The sequence below is a fragment of the Alligator mississippiensis genome, chromosome 9, assembly GCF_030867095.1.
Source record: "Alligator mississippiensis isolate rAllMis1 chromosome 9, rAllMis1, whole genome shotgun sequence".
Lineage (NCBI taxonomy): Eukaryota > Metazoa > Chordata > Crocodylia > Alligatoridae > Alligator > Alligator mississippiensis.
The window spans coordinates 27,391,502-27,405,769 of record NC_081832.1 but is presented as its reverse complement, the minus strand read 5'-3'; the positions used below and the strand labels follow the sequence as shown (position 1 = coordinate 27,405,769).

At 50.8% G+C, this 14,268-nt stretch overlaps 1 protein-coding gene across 1 annotated transcript in view; it reads right to left on the bottom strand.

Annotated features, from left to right (window-relative positions):
* Positions 1 to 14,268, bottom strand: part of NECAB3 (N-terminal EF-hand calcium binding protein 3) — a 168,824-nt gene that overhangs the window by 137,302 nt on the left and 17,254 nt on the right. The gene's annotated exons all lie outside the window — the stretch shown is intronic.

The following is a 14,268-nucleotide window of genomic DNA, read 5'->3' as shown; positions in this document are numbered from 1 at the left end:
AGAGGCCTGGGATTCTTTGAGTTACTCTGGGGATGAAATCTGACAAGTGAAATGATAACCTGCCATCCCATTGGAGCTACGTTCCTTTAGAACAAAGCACACTAATAATAGGAACCCTAATTAGCACTGGGTTGATGTGTTCAAATGGCCTAGTGAATGGTAAATGTGAACTTCTTAAAGCAACCAAAATTAGCCCCTGACTAGGCAGTTAGCTAGTGGGTCTTTCATTCTGTTACCTACTCTTTTATTTTAAGGGCTATGGGAGGGACCAAGCATTTACCTTGTTTTAGTCCTGAAGCAGGGTTTTTTTTTCTTTAAAAAAAATGTCTCTTGTTTGAGTAAACAGCCTCTTACACCACGAGGGGCCAAGCTAGCAAATTTTTCTCTTGCAAGGATCCACACTTCCTTCAGCTGAACCACATGCCTGAAAATGGACTCCTCCTCCAAGTGAGAGATGCAGAACCTACCCTTCTTTGAGACTCTTAACTTATTGGACAGTGTCAGCTTGATATGACTTGTTAAAGGTGTGGATGCTTTGCCCCAAAGTTTGGTGTCATTGGCAAACTTGGCCAGTCCGCTTCTGACTCCGATGTCCACATCATTAATGAAGATGTTGAACAATATGGGTCCAAGGACAGAGCCTTGGGGGACCCCACTGGTCACAGGTCACCATGACGATTGATTTCCATCAATTACCACCCTCTGGGTCCGACCATGGAGCCAATTTCCCAGCCAGCAGATCACGGTGGGCCCAAGGCCACAATTGGCCAGTTTCACCACGAGGTGATCATGGGATACCAGATCGAAGGCTTTTTTGAAGTCAAGATATATGACATCAATCTCTTCTCCCTTGTCCAGGTGATAGGTCACCCGGTCATAAAAGGAAATGAGATTGATCAAGCAAGACCTACCTGCAACAAACCCATGCTGGCTATCCCTCAGGATGTTGACGTCAGCCAGTCTATTAAGGATGGCCTCTTTAATAAACTTTTCTAAGACCTTCCCTGGGATAGAGGTCAGGCTGATGGCCCTGTAGTTTGCTGGATCCACTTTCCTCCCTTTCTTGAAGATAGACTGGAAGAAGGCCAATGTGGTGCCTTCGGGCACTACACCAGAGCACCAGGAGTTCTCAAAGATCTGTGCCAGAGGCTGGGCTATGATGCTTGCCAGCTCCTTGAGTACCCTGGGGTGTAGATTGTCAGGGCCAGCTGACTTGAAGGTATCCAGCCTCTCAAGGTGTTCCTTCACAAGGTCAGCATTGATGGAGGGCAGAGGATCTCCCTCACCTGGACCTCCCTGTCCTGTAGTGGGCATGGGTATCCCATGGGACTGATGAAAGACCGACGCAAAGTACCCATTTAATAAGTTGGCTTTTTCCTGGGCGTCAGTTGTCCCCTCTGGTTTAGCAGGGGTCCAATGTTGCCCTTGCTTTTCCTCCAGCTCCCCACATATCTGAAAAAGGACTTTTTATTGTCCTTGATACTCGAAGCTAGTTGGAGTTCAGTTGCAGCCTTGGCTTTCCTGGTTTGCTCTCTGCAGGACCGGACTAGTGCAGAATATTCCTCCTTGGAGGTAAATCTCATCCTCCATCCTTTGTAGGCCTTTCTTTTTAGCCTCAGGAGGTCTGCTAGATCCCTGGAGAGCCAGGGGGGCTGCTGTGCCCTCTTGCTGCCTTGGTAGCATGAGGCTTGTGACACGCAGCATGAGCATGAGGCTTGTGACATGCAGCAGGACAGTTGCTATTCCAGCCAGCAGTGGAATGCAAGTTACTGTATACGTGCACCAGACTTTAGCAGTAACAGGGTAAATAGTAGAACACCTCCCCAGTAGGGTCGTATTGCATGTTTGAAACTGGTAGATGGGCCTTCATTTGCAAAGAGAGGTTCTAGCAGGTGCAAAAGCACCAGACCCACCTCTCTGCCTTAGTTTCGGACCACTTATTTTGAAAAATGATGCACTCCTAGGTCTTTGCTGCTGGCTTTGCCTCCAAGCAGCAAATACCATCTCTCTCAAGAGCCATGGTTGGCAGTTCTTACTGCCAGCCCCTCCCCTGATCATTACCAGGAGAAGCTGCTGTCATTGCCCACTAAATGGCCTAAAGGAGTTGAAGGGGGAAAAAGAACTAAAGCAACAGGCATTGTTTCTGTGCAGCTCTGCCATTCAGGGATGAGCTGCTATGGTATCTCCTCTATTACATGGCTGGGTGTTGGCCTTGTTTTCTGGATTCCTGCAAGTGTTTGCTCCTGTCTATGTAAATACAGACCGGTATTCTGATCCTCAAGAGAGCAATATTCCAGCATCTGACTATAAAACAAGAGGTCTGGAAGTGAGACTGAGAAGCCCCAGAATGGAAAATAGGCAGTTTTGTCAGAGCAGCAGCAGGGCAGAGACAATTCTGGCTAAACAGGGAAAGGAAAACTCAGCCTTAAAAATCTAGGATTAGAGCTGATGGGAATGAGCTGAGGGGCATAGAGTGAATAGATAAAATATTTCAAAGAAAGCAGCAGCCTCAGCATTGCTTTGGTACATTGGCCGAAGGGCGGAGAAGCACTCTCCCCACAGAGTCTGTGCTCATTAATTTGTCTTCTGAGTGAAAAGTAGGACCTGGACAAGAGACGGGTGTACAGTGATTTCCTTTCAAAGGTCAGGAAAATGACTAACATGGCATCATCTTGCTCTGTGGGCACTCAGAGTCAGATCATCTGCTCAATTAATGGGAAAAGAAGTTTTTACTTTTTTGCATTTCAGTTATCCCTGCAGAGCAGCACTGCTGTGGGACAGTGATCTTCTGGAGTCTCGTCAGGCTCTCGTAACGTGCCAAGGATTGCACTGAGCATGGAATCATTATTGCTGATGAGAGTTACAGCATGAGAGTCACAGAGGACTTGATTTTATTCTCAGACCTGAGAGCTGGCAGTTAAATCAGCCTCTTTTTTTAACTTGTAAACTAGGGTAATTTCACATGGCATCACCCAGCTACAGCTAAGCAGGAAAGAACAACCTCCTGGTCATCCATGGGATTTAAAAGTGAACATATACCATAATCATAGCAGTATACTTCAGACTTCTATAGTTCCTTCATCCAAAAAGCCAAAAGTACTTTCCAAACATAAATAACATCATTCTCAAACCCTCTTTCTATGGCAGGCAAATATCATCATACCCATTCTAGAGATGCAAAAAGCAAAACAAGGATAGGTGAAATGATTTGAACAAGGTGATAGAATGAATCAGTAACAGGGCTATATTTAAAAGCAGGGGCCCTACTATAACAACTGCTAACTCAGCCTTGTATAGAAAAAAATCTGCTTTTGACAATCAGCGCAAACAATACTTCATTCAAATTGGTCTACTTTATTTCATCCCTAAGGTCTGGGAATGTGAATGAAAGTAGGCTGTGGAAGCACCCCATTACCTAGAAGTGGGAATTCAAGTAATCTTATCCACACCTTTCCTGTTCTATCACATGTGGGAGAAGGAGAACTTCTCAACTACATGTACTTGAAGGAAAGAAGGAAGGACTTTGACTTGTTAACTACTTTATTCAGGGGTTCGGGTTACCCTTGAGGCCCCTCTGGGGTGTAGGTCCAATATACAAAGCAAGGAAAAACAAATTACCATCAAACCACGAGCACCATGTTATTACACTCACAAGTTCACACCGTGACAGACACCTTCACTGTATTACATGTCACGTCTAACATACCATTGTGCAGTCAGGCCAACGGCCACACGGTCGTATAGACCAAAGCCCTCTATAAACAAACAATTCCTACCCTGCTCTATCCAGTCATACATGTGACAACATCTTCAACTTGCCACACACACAAAAAAGCAAAAAGCAGCCTGGTGAGGGCCCCGGGTGCAGCAGGAACTGGGAGTCACAGTCCGATACCGAGCCTGCCCAGTCACTCAGACTGGTCATGACATCAGAGTGTGTATTGAAGACGGCCATCCCCCACGTGGCACAGCACTCCCTCAAGGGCTCACCATGCCTCAAAGGCAGGCACTGCCCACTGGAGCATAGCATGCTCAAACTCCAGTAAGAGGCGCACCCACACCAGGAGGCTGAAAAGCTGCAGGGCATTGTCTGAGCCGGTCCCGGCAAGCCAGTTGCAGCAGCTCTCAAGGACAGCCATCTTGGCCTGACCCAGTAGAAAGTTGGCCAGTTAGATGGTGCCCAGCTCAGCTGCCTGGTAGATGACCACGTAGGTGGTCTCTGAGAGGATGCCCAGTACCCGCAATGGTGGCTGGAGGGTGACAAAGAGCAGCCACAGGCGGGGACAGTCGAGGCAGGCATGAAAGAGTTTCTCCTCAATGCCCCCAGGGAAGAAGGGGCAGGCCGTTGAGGCGGTTGGGTCAAAGTGGGATGCAAACGTGCCAGTGGCTAGGATGCCATGCAGCAACCACCACAACAGGTCGCCAGTCTTCTTGGCACACATTGTATAAGCCGCCAACCACCAAGCCGGGTGGGCCAGTGGGGAATCTGGCAGCCTACCATTGCCTTGATGTATCAGGATGGCCCACCAGCACCTGGGCATGGCAGACATGAACCACCCAGGCATATAGGGCTTCTATGAAACAGAGAAGCAAAGGGGCAACCTGTGTCACTGTCAGGAGGCACAGGGAGTGTCAGCAGGGTACTAGGCCCACTGGCCACCTCACTGGCAACAGCCAGGATGACTGGCAGTGCAGGAAAAACCTTGCTCAGGGCACCTGCAGCACAGCGGGCCTGGAGATAGTCATCCAGGGTGGCTGCTGTTTCTGATGGAAGGGCAGTCTGGATGTCACAAGAGATGGCCCACGCTATAGATGGAGTGCATGCCTAGCTGGGTGGTCAGGGCCTCAGGCGAGAGCCAGGCCAACAAAGTGGGGTCAAAGAGGTGGCTCAGGCAGAGAACACGCACCTGGATCAGAGCGGCTGTGAGGCTGGCAGAAGCCAGGCTCAGCACGGGGCACCTCATGGTTGGGTTGTGCACCAGGGGCTCCCTCAGCAGCTGCAGGAGCTGCAGGTGCCGGGCCCAGGGCTTGAGGCAGAAGGTGGCCTGCCAGGCTTGTACCATGCTGCAGTAAAGAGCTGGAAGCACTGCCTAGTTCAGGAGCATGAGGTCCAGCAGGAAGAGCTGAGGCCCCCCACCTTCGCAGGAACCGGCATGCCAGTTGTTGCCAGGGTAAGCGCTCCTCACCACAGAGGAGTTGCTGAAGGGCTTGCAGCCACCTTGCTTACCAGGTTGACCAGGTTCTGGCTCCCCTTGGTGACAAGTAGGTAAAGGTCCGCTCGTGGGAGCCAGTGGTGCCCAGGAAAAATCTACCAGGAGGCACTGCAGCCTCTTGAGTAGGTCCTGCAGCAGGTCAAGTACGGTGCACTGGTGCCACAGGGTCTCCGCCACCAGGTTGTTTGCAATGAGGACACATCCATGGTAGGAGAGGCTGGGTAGGTGCCAGTGCCACCATTGTAGGCAGGCCTCCACCCCTTCAAGACCATCCCAGTTGCACACCATGAAGGCTGGTGACCCCAGAAACATGCCCAGGACCTTAAGGCCCTCTCAGCACCAGGTGAGGCCCCCTGGCAAATCCAGTGAGGTTGTACTGATCCACATGCCAAGCAGCAGGGTATCACTCTTGGCCCAGTTGATACAGGCCAAGGAGGTGCATTCATAGGCTTGCTGGCAATCCATTGGGGCCCACACATCTTCCTGGGTGATAAAAAGGACGGTCACGTCATCCACATACACTGATAGCCAGAGCAGAGGGCCAATGGATGGGCCTGTGGCCGATGGCAAGGCCACACCACTCAGGCAGTGCCACAGTGCATGCAGCAGTGGCTCAATAGCCAGGGCATAGAGCATGCCTGCCAGGGGGAAGCCCTGACGGATGCCTCTGTGCATGGGAAATGGGGCACAGAGCATGCTGTTTGTTCACCTTGAGCAGGCTGGAGGTATCTTGATACAAGACCCAGAGAGCCCCAGTAAAGAGGGGCCCGAAGCCAAAGGCCTCCCAGGTCTGGAAGAGGTAGGTGTGGCCCTCCCAGTCAAAGGCCATCTCCTGGTCCAGAGAGATGAGGCCAATGTCCAGGCTGAAGTGTTTGTTGGCTGTGAGTAGGTCATGCAGCAGGAACAGGTTGTCTTGGATGGTCCTGCCTGGCACGCAGTAGCTCTGCTCAGGACCAGTGATGGAGGCCATGATGGGATGGAGGTGGGTTGCCAGTGCTTTGGCCAGAATCGTGTAGTCTGCACACAGCAGGGATACCAGCTGCTAGTTTTTAATGCAGCCAAGGTCTCCCTTCTTGGGCAGCAGTGCAAGCACTGCTCAGCAGCAGCTGATCAGAAGGACCTTGTTGGCAAGGCTCTCCTGGAAAACACGCAGGAGGCAGGGGCCAAGGAGAGGCCAGAAGATGTTGTAGAATTTGGCAGGTAACCCATCAAGGCCTGGAGCTTTGCTGGAGGCAAGGCCAGCTGCAGAGGCTACCAGCTCCTCCAGAGACAATTCCTGCTCAAGTTCGCTGGCCTCCAGGGCACAGAGACATGGCAGGCTCTTGTGGAGTTCCTGTGTGGCCTCGGGGCAGGATGGCTCAGCCGCAAACAGGTCAGGATAGAAGGCTATGGCGTGCTCACGTATTTCGCCCAGGTCCATAATTACCCAGTCCTCGGGGGTCTTGAGGTGATCTAAGATTTTCCTCGCTGCCTGCTGCTGTTCCAGGTTGAAGAAGAAGCGGGTTGGAGCATTGTTCTTGGCAGTAGCCGTGGATCCTCACTCCATGGGCTGCGCTCTCCACTAAGTCAAGCAAACATTTGTGCAGAATCGGAGGCTCTCGCATAGTACCGCATTGCTGCCAGTGGCCAGTAGGACAGCCTCGAGCTCTGCCACATCCTCTTCCAGCTCTCGGATACAGCGATGCAGTTCATTTGTGGCCAGCTGGGTACACTGCTGGCAAAAAGTCTGGATCTGTACCTTGCCCATGTCCCACCATAGCTTCTAGGAGGAGTAGCTAAGTCTCATGGGCTCCCAGCCCACCAAAAGTGGGTGAAGCAGTCTCAGAAGTAGGAGTCTTGAAGTAGGCTGACACTGAAGCACCAATAGGGTGCCCGTGCGCAGGATCTCCCCAGCAGACTCACTTCACAGCAGGCCAGGCCATGATCTGACAGGCTCGAGGGAACAATGCGGCCACTGTGCAGGAGTGGAAGATGGTGCCTGGTGACATAAAGGCGGTCAAGGTGGGCCGTGGTGAGACCACCAGCACTCATCCTGGCCCAGGCGTACTGGTGCACATCAGGATGCAGGGCTTGCCAGACATCAATGAGGCCTGCAGTCTCCAGGACAGACTGCAGCTTGCAGGCTGAGGGCAGGTGAGGCATCAATGGTACAGTTAAAGTCCCTGCCTATGAGAAGCAGGTCCTCTTCCTTACTAGTGCTGCACAGAAGGGAAGCCAAGGTTTCAAAATATGTGACCCTCTCCTAGTCATCAGTGGGTGCATAGATGTTAATGAGTAGCAGGTGGTGTTGTGCTAGGGTGACGCGGACAGTCAGCAGGCAGCCAAGGATGACCTCCCGTGCCACCACCATATCATCCTATAGTTGTGGTGATAAGGGAATCATAACCCCGGCGCTAAGGTTGGTGCCATGACTCAGGAACAAGTAGCCTTGCCAGGCAGCATGCCAAGCCACCTGGTTGAGCCCTTCAGAACGTGTCTTCTGGAGGAAGATGATGGCCAGCTGCTTCCAGTGCAGAAGCTCCAGGACGGCCTCCCATTTCACCAGATCTCAACAGCCATTGATGTTAAAAGTGCCAATGATCGTGGCTGCCATGGGTGTGGGTATGGGAGAGAAAGAGCAAAGTAAGGTGTAGTTGGAAGAGCGAGCACCCAGGAGCAGAGAAAAAAGGCAGAGACAGGTTGGGGAAGGCCTATCATGTCCTACTCTACTCCAGGGACCCCCCCCAGGCCCCACTTGTTTCTCACCCACTATGCAAGCTTCTCCAGATGGCAAACTATTTGCCGAGCACCTAGAACCTGTTGCATAAGTTTGGCCACAGCTCTGGCAGCCTTGACAGAGTTTAGGATCTGTGCATGACTGGGTGATGTGCCCCACTACATTCTTCTGTTCTTTGGTCTGTTTCAAAAAGGCCAGGAGACCCCCATAGTTGGGGCCGACCGGGGGGGGGGGGGGGGGCGCGGTCTGTCAACCTGGGCCGGACATTTCCGACAGAAGCACAGCCAGGCTGCACCCCAGGTGGGAGTTCACCCACAAATGCAGTGTCTACACCCTCAATGTCAGCCTCCTCTCAACATCCAGGTCAAGGACCGGCTCCAGGAGAGCGATCCCCACCCCCTTGTGGGGGAGAGAGGTCATCCTGCTCTCGAGGTCACTTGCAACAGTCAGAAAGCTGGATCTGCATCTCACTAGCTTCCTTATCTAATTTGGTAGGCTGGGACATGACCAAGAGGTCAGCAGACTCCTCTGCTGCCTCCTGGGTTGGGCCTCCAGAAGGGAGGCATTCTGAATAACTTTTACTGCCACTTGACTCTGGAAGCTGGGAGACAGGCGAGGGGTTGGTGACCCCCACCTTCACTTCCCCCACCTCCAAGCCATCCCTGTCCATGGTCAACAGGGTCATTGGAATGACAGCCGGAGCAGAATCAGGCTCTCCAGCAGAAGGCCCCCCTGGTGCCAGCTGAGGAGGGGCCCAGCAGGGATGAGATGTCCTGAGAGGCCCTCTTCACTTCCTCTCTTTGTCCTTCTTCTTCCTAGTGGCAGGTGGCCCACACTTCGTAGGGGATGAGCTGGACTGATCCTGGCTCACTTCCCCAGGGCCAGTCACCTCACACAAGGCCATGGTGGAGGCGGCTGGAAGAAGGCCTGAGCCCCATCATCTGACAGGGTCTTGGCACCACAGTCACCAGGCACCCTAGCCACCTTGGCCAGGGCAGTCAGGGCAGGCAGGGGACAAGTGGAGGCATCGACCGCTCCACCTGATGGGGCCTCTGCACCTGGGGGGTGGGCACTGTGGGTGGAATGAGTGGGGGGGGAGGGTTGGGGCCTAGTCCCAGCCCCTCTGCTGGACAGCACTCTCATGCCAGAGACTCCAGCCCCCTCAGATGGAATAGGGGTAGAAGGAGATCAGGAAAAGCTCCCAGCCTCACTGGGTGGGGCCTGCATCTCAGAAGTGGATGCACCATCCGTTGGCGCCACTGTAGTCGCCGATGTTCTGGCCCATCTCCCCCATGGGCACTGGGCTGCTAGATGGGAAGAGCTACCACACTGAAAACATGTGGTCTCCCCAAAGGAAAAATAGATCATAAACCTCCACCTGTTGAACATGAGGCTCTGTCTCAACATGAGGCAGAGATCATGGGCCCTCCCTGAGAAGCATGAAAACCTGCCTTCGAAAAGACAGGACATGCCTCAGTTTTGTGTTCTTGCTTCCTATCATCAATCAGTGAAAGGGACTCGTAAGAACCCCATAAGGCTTGAGTTCCTTGGCCAGCTCCCGATCGGTCACATGTAGGGGCACATTAGAAATCACCCTCACTGCTGGGGTGTCTAGGGGCATGACAAAATAGTGCGTGCCCTGAATGTCCGGACCCCCAAACAATCTTGGCCATATTGCATGAAATATTCAGAAAAACCCAAGTGACTTAGGAACAGCAGTTCCCTAAAGGTGTGTGTCACTTAGGTGTTTTAGAAGATCCCTCCTATTGTGCAGAGCTGGTCATTCAAGAAACAAGTACTTTAAAGCAGCTGATGTTACGTTAGTGAGCTCTGCTATTGAGGACGGACAAAAACATGCAGAGGTCCCTGTAAAGGGATCAAGACCCATGTAGGAAAATTATGGAAAAGATGGAATAGGGAAAATACTAGCAAAAAATAGCCTGGGTGTGCTGTTGCCCCATTTGCTATTGCTGCAGATTCTTCTAGTGACCATTCTTTAGCACTGCATCAGCACAAATACATTCAATGCTTCAAAATCTAAGATCATTTGTACATGCCACAGCCTCGTTAATTTACTACACCTTAAAATTTTTAACCTGGGTTATTTTGGTGCAATGAGTTTGTGTTTGCATGCCATGGGCTTTTGAATGAGTTAAGTCTTGTGTAATTCCTTGCAGATTCCAGCAGGGGGAGGCAAATACCAATGTACCCCCAGCAATATCTTTCCTAATGAATTACAGCAGGAGGCATATGTAAACCCGCCTCCACAGTCCCCACCCTTGCCCCTCTGGGAGTCTTACGCTAAGTCCCCACCACCTTCATGCACCTGGGCCTGGTCACTCCAAAACCCTGCCACTTGCACCCACCTAGACTTGGGCCAGTTTCCGAACAGGTGACCCCATGGTGATCCTGATGACAAGCCATGTGGAATCATCCCTTCCATCCCTTTCCCTTCCCCCAACAAAGTAATGAGAATTTATATATATGGATTTTTTATTTTTTTTTTACTATATAATTGATATATCCCAGCATTCCCAAGCTGCCAGGGCTTGGAACAGTTTCCATGGGGACATGTCAATGGGGCTGCTTCCCCCACTCACCTTCCCTGCCCACATTCTGCCATGAATCTGTTTGTTTAGTGCAACATATGGCTTTTGGAGGGGTGTTGTGAAATGTTTTTGAAATGGTGGGTTAAAGGTGGGCTTGGGGTGGAATATGCCCCTCCTCTCCCCTGGTCACACTCCTCAGCTGGACTGTTCACTCGCTCCCTAAACTCCTAAACTAAGGCTATTCATTCACCCCACATTTGCCACCCACCCCGCCCTGCCCTGCCCTGCCCTGCCCCGCCCCCCCAAACCAGCCACCTAGAGGTATACTTAACTCTTCCACCCATGGAACATGATTCAGACTGGCTAGGTGCTGGTGTGTAATAAGCCCCCCTCCCAAACCACTGCCAGCCTCGAAGCAGCAACCCCCTACCATAGTCCACATCCCCCCCCCACCCCTGCACTGCTTGCCCTTCCCTCCACCCCGTTTGCTACTTTCTCCCGCACACCCCTGCAGACAGACACAGATGTTTATGTTATAGAATTTGTTGTAATCAAAAGAATAAGCACTGCTAGTTGTTGTCAGCATCCATTCACACCCATAATATGAGCTGCCAGGCAATCCCGCACAGGGGCCACCTGACCAGCTTTTCCTTGTGGATATCTCCTCGGTCCCTGCACTGCTGTCTGGCCACATCTCTGTCTTGCTGCTGCCTGCCACACTTCTTCAGTCCACGACTCACTGAAAACCTCTCCATGGGCCTCACAGATGTTGTGGAGCACACAGCTGCCACTACAAAGGCCATGGTATTTTCTGGATCCAGCTCAAGCCAGCAGTTAAGCACCCTCCACCATCCTTTCAGTCACCCAAAGGCACATTCAACGGCCATCCTGCAACTGCTCAGATGGGAGTTGAAAACCAGCTTCTGCGGGTCCGTAATGTTCCTTCCATAAGGTATCATGAGACAGGGCTTTAGGGAGTAGGCAGCATCCGCTATTATAAGCAGGGGAATGGCAACACCATGGATCACTGTCTCGGGGACTCCGGGTGCATAGCGATCTTTTTCCATGAGGCCAGGCAGGGGAGAGTTTCTGAACATGCGCGTGTCTTGCGCACTGCCGGCCCACCTGGTAAAAATGTTCCTGAACCAGGCCCAGTGGTCCACCATGGCTTGCAGGATCATGGAGGCAAATCCTTTCCTATTTGTGAAAGACCTCCCCCTCCCCGAAGAAGACTACACTGGGATCTGAGTGCTGTCTAAAGCCCCCATGCAGTTAGGGAACCCCATGGCATTGAAGCCATCTATGGCTTCCTGAGAATTCCCCAGGCAAATAGAGTTGTTTGCAGTGATATCCTGCAGCAGCTGGCATACCTCACAAGTCACCACCCTGGCCATGTGGGAATCCATGCCAAATTGGTTCATGAAGTAGTGGAGGCTGGATGGGGTGGCCAGTTTCATGACTGCCATTGTCACCCTCTTGTCCGGAGGGATGGCCTGACATGTTAGTGTCCTGCCTCTCAATTTGTGGCCCCAGCATCGAGACAATATGATAAAATGTCTCCCTGGTCATTCAGAAAGTCTCAAGCCACTGCTAATCATTCCAAGTGGCCAGCACGATTCGCTCCCACCAGTACGAGCTGATCTCACAGGCCCCGACTGTGAGGATGCTGCTCCTGAGGTTTCTCAACAAAGCCCAGTCAGCTTCCACTTCTTCACATGCCTCTTGGTTTTCCCACTCCTTGGAATATTTCCATTTTCTTTTTCGCAAGGCACCTGTAGCCATGTCCTCATATAAAACCTGCAGAAACGCTAACGATGCATATGCTATCATCATTATCTGGCGGTGCTGCATGTCTTGTATTAATTTCAAGGCCAGCAATAGTTCAATCAGCAGCACTGTCACCTCCTCCTCCTCCTCACCCATGTCCTCCAGATTCTCCATGTCAGAGTATTCACTGTGTTGTTCTCCATACTCCACTTCCCATTCCTCACACATCTTGTCCTAAATCTCCATTTGGCCCCTCTCCGTCAGCAGCTGCTTCTCAGATCTCACCTGTTTCTAAGATCACCACCATTCCCCGCACCAAGCTGGGGGCGGGGGTGGGGCAGTGTGGTCTGGAACTTTGTCTAGCTGCATTCAATAGATGACCACTGCATTTTCAACAAGTAACCCCAGGCATTTGTGCAGCCTTTGTTTGGTCCTGAGATAAGAAGCAACTTCAATGCTCTGATGCATCAAGTCTTAGTTCAAGACACCTGGAATCAAGTTTGCAAACATTTAATTCTGCAATGAGACAGATAAGATTTTGCCATAATCCTCTCCTGTTAATGTAGGACCAGCCAAACTGGGTCAGTATCAGCAGAATACTTTTGCGAGGTCAGTGAAAATAGACTGTCTTCTGCAGTTGCAGCAATAAAAAAAATGGCCTTCATTGTGTGACTAGGGGAAGAGGGGCAAAAACACAATTTAAGCAGGTGTGATCGATGTTTGCAACATTCTGGGGCATTAACCAGCCATCCCAATGGACAAAGGCCTTATTTAGCCAATGCTCAAGCCCATCACCATGTCTTTGTTGGTAAATGGTGCTTCATCACCTTTGGGTGTTGTAAGACACAGGTGATAACTTCACAATCTTTGGAATTTTCCAAATGCCTCTTGCAAGGATGGCATGTGTATAAAGCCAACCCCTGCCAACCCAGTGACCTTTTGTGAATCACTTGCTGTTGACCATGAACTGTGTTGCCATGTCTCAGAAAGCCAAGGCCAGCAATATGGAGGCGACAGAGCAGGAGGCTGATACTTCCAATGCCTGTGGACCCAACTGGGCCTGGGAAGAACCGCAGGATGCAATCAACATTTGGTCAAAGCAAAAGATTATAGACCAGCTGGAAAGTAGGAGGAATAAGCCTGTTTATGTAGCCATTACGAAGTCACTGCAAAAGCGATGCAGGCTTCAGAATGCAAATCCAGCATTTGAGAAGACTGCAGATTGCTGAAGAGGGGTGCAGTGAAGCTTTGAGTGCTGGATGAGCGCAGCTTTGCGACATGCAACTTGAAAGAGGACATTGCAGTGTGCTCCACAAGCAGCACCTTTACGCATTGGTAAGTGACAGCTGACACCTCTCTGTGCCTTGAGGGGGAGGGGAGGTGCAACTTTCTTATAAACTGGGTCGGTGGAATTTTTTTGTTGTGTAGGAAGGTACATGAGGTGCACAAGAAACACTGAATGTTGGTTTTCAATAAAAATTCTTATGCACTTTCTATGCTTTTAGCTCCCATTCCATTGCTAGCTGCACGCTGCTCTCACAAGAGGAAGAGAAGAAGACGAAGAGCCTGATGTCACTTCCTTCAGTATTCTCTCAACTATTATATATTCTAGTATGTATTATACTTACAGTAGACTTTTATTATATAGACATATTATATATAGCCTATATCTTCTCAAAGGTTATGATACTGCGGGTACTTGAGAAGCAGCATGCCACCTCACCCCTTCCCAACGTGATCCCCTCCGTGCTCATCCCCAATGTGACTGCCTTTTAAGTTGCTCGTGACCCCTGGAGGGTCGCAACCCACAGATTGAGAACCACTGAGATAGACTTATATTATATAGACTTATAATCAGTACAGTAGATTTATATAGTATAGTGTTATTATAATATGAATAAACATATCTTATAATAACAATACTCTGGGCAGCATTGTGTCTTAGTAATAATTGCACTCCTTTGTAGCTCATGGAGTGCAACCATCTCTGGCTTCCCTTGAGGGCATCTAATTTATTGTGATT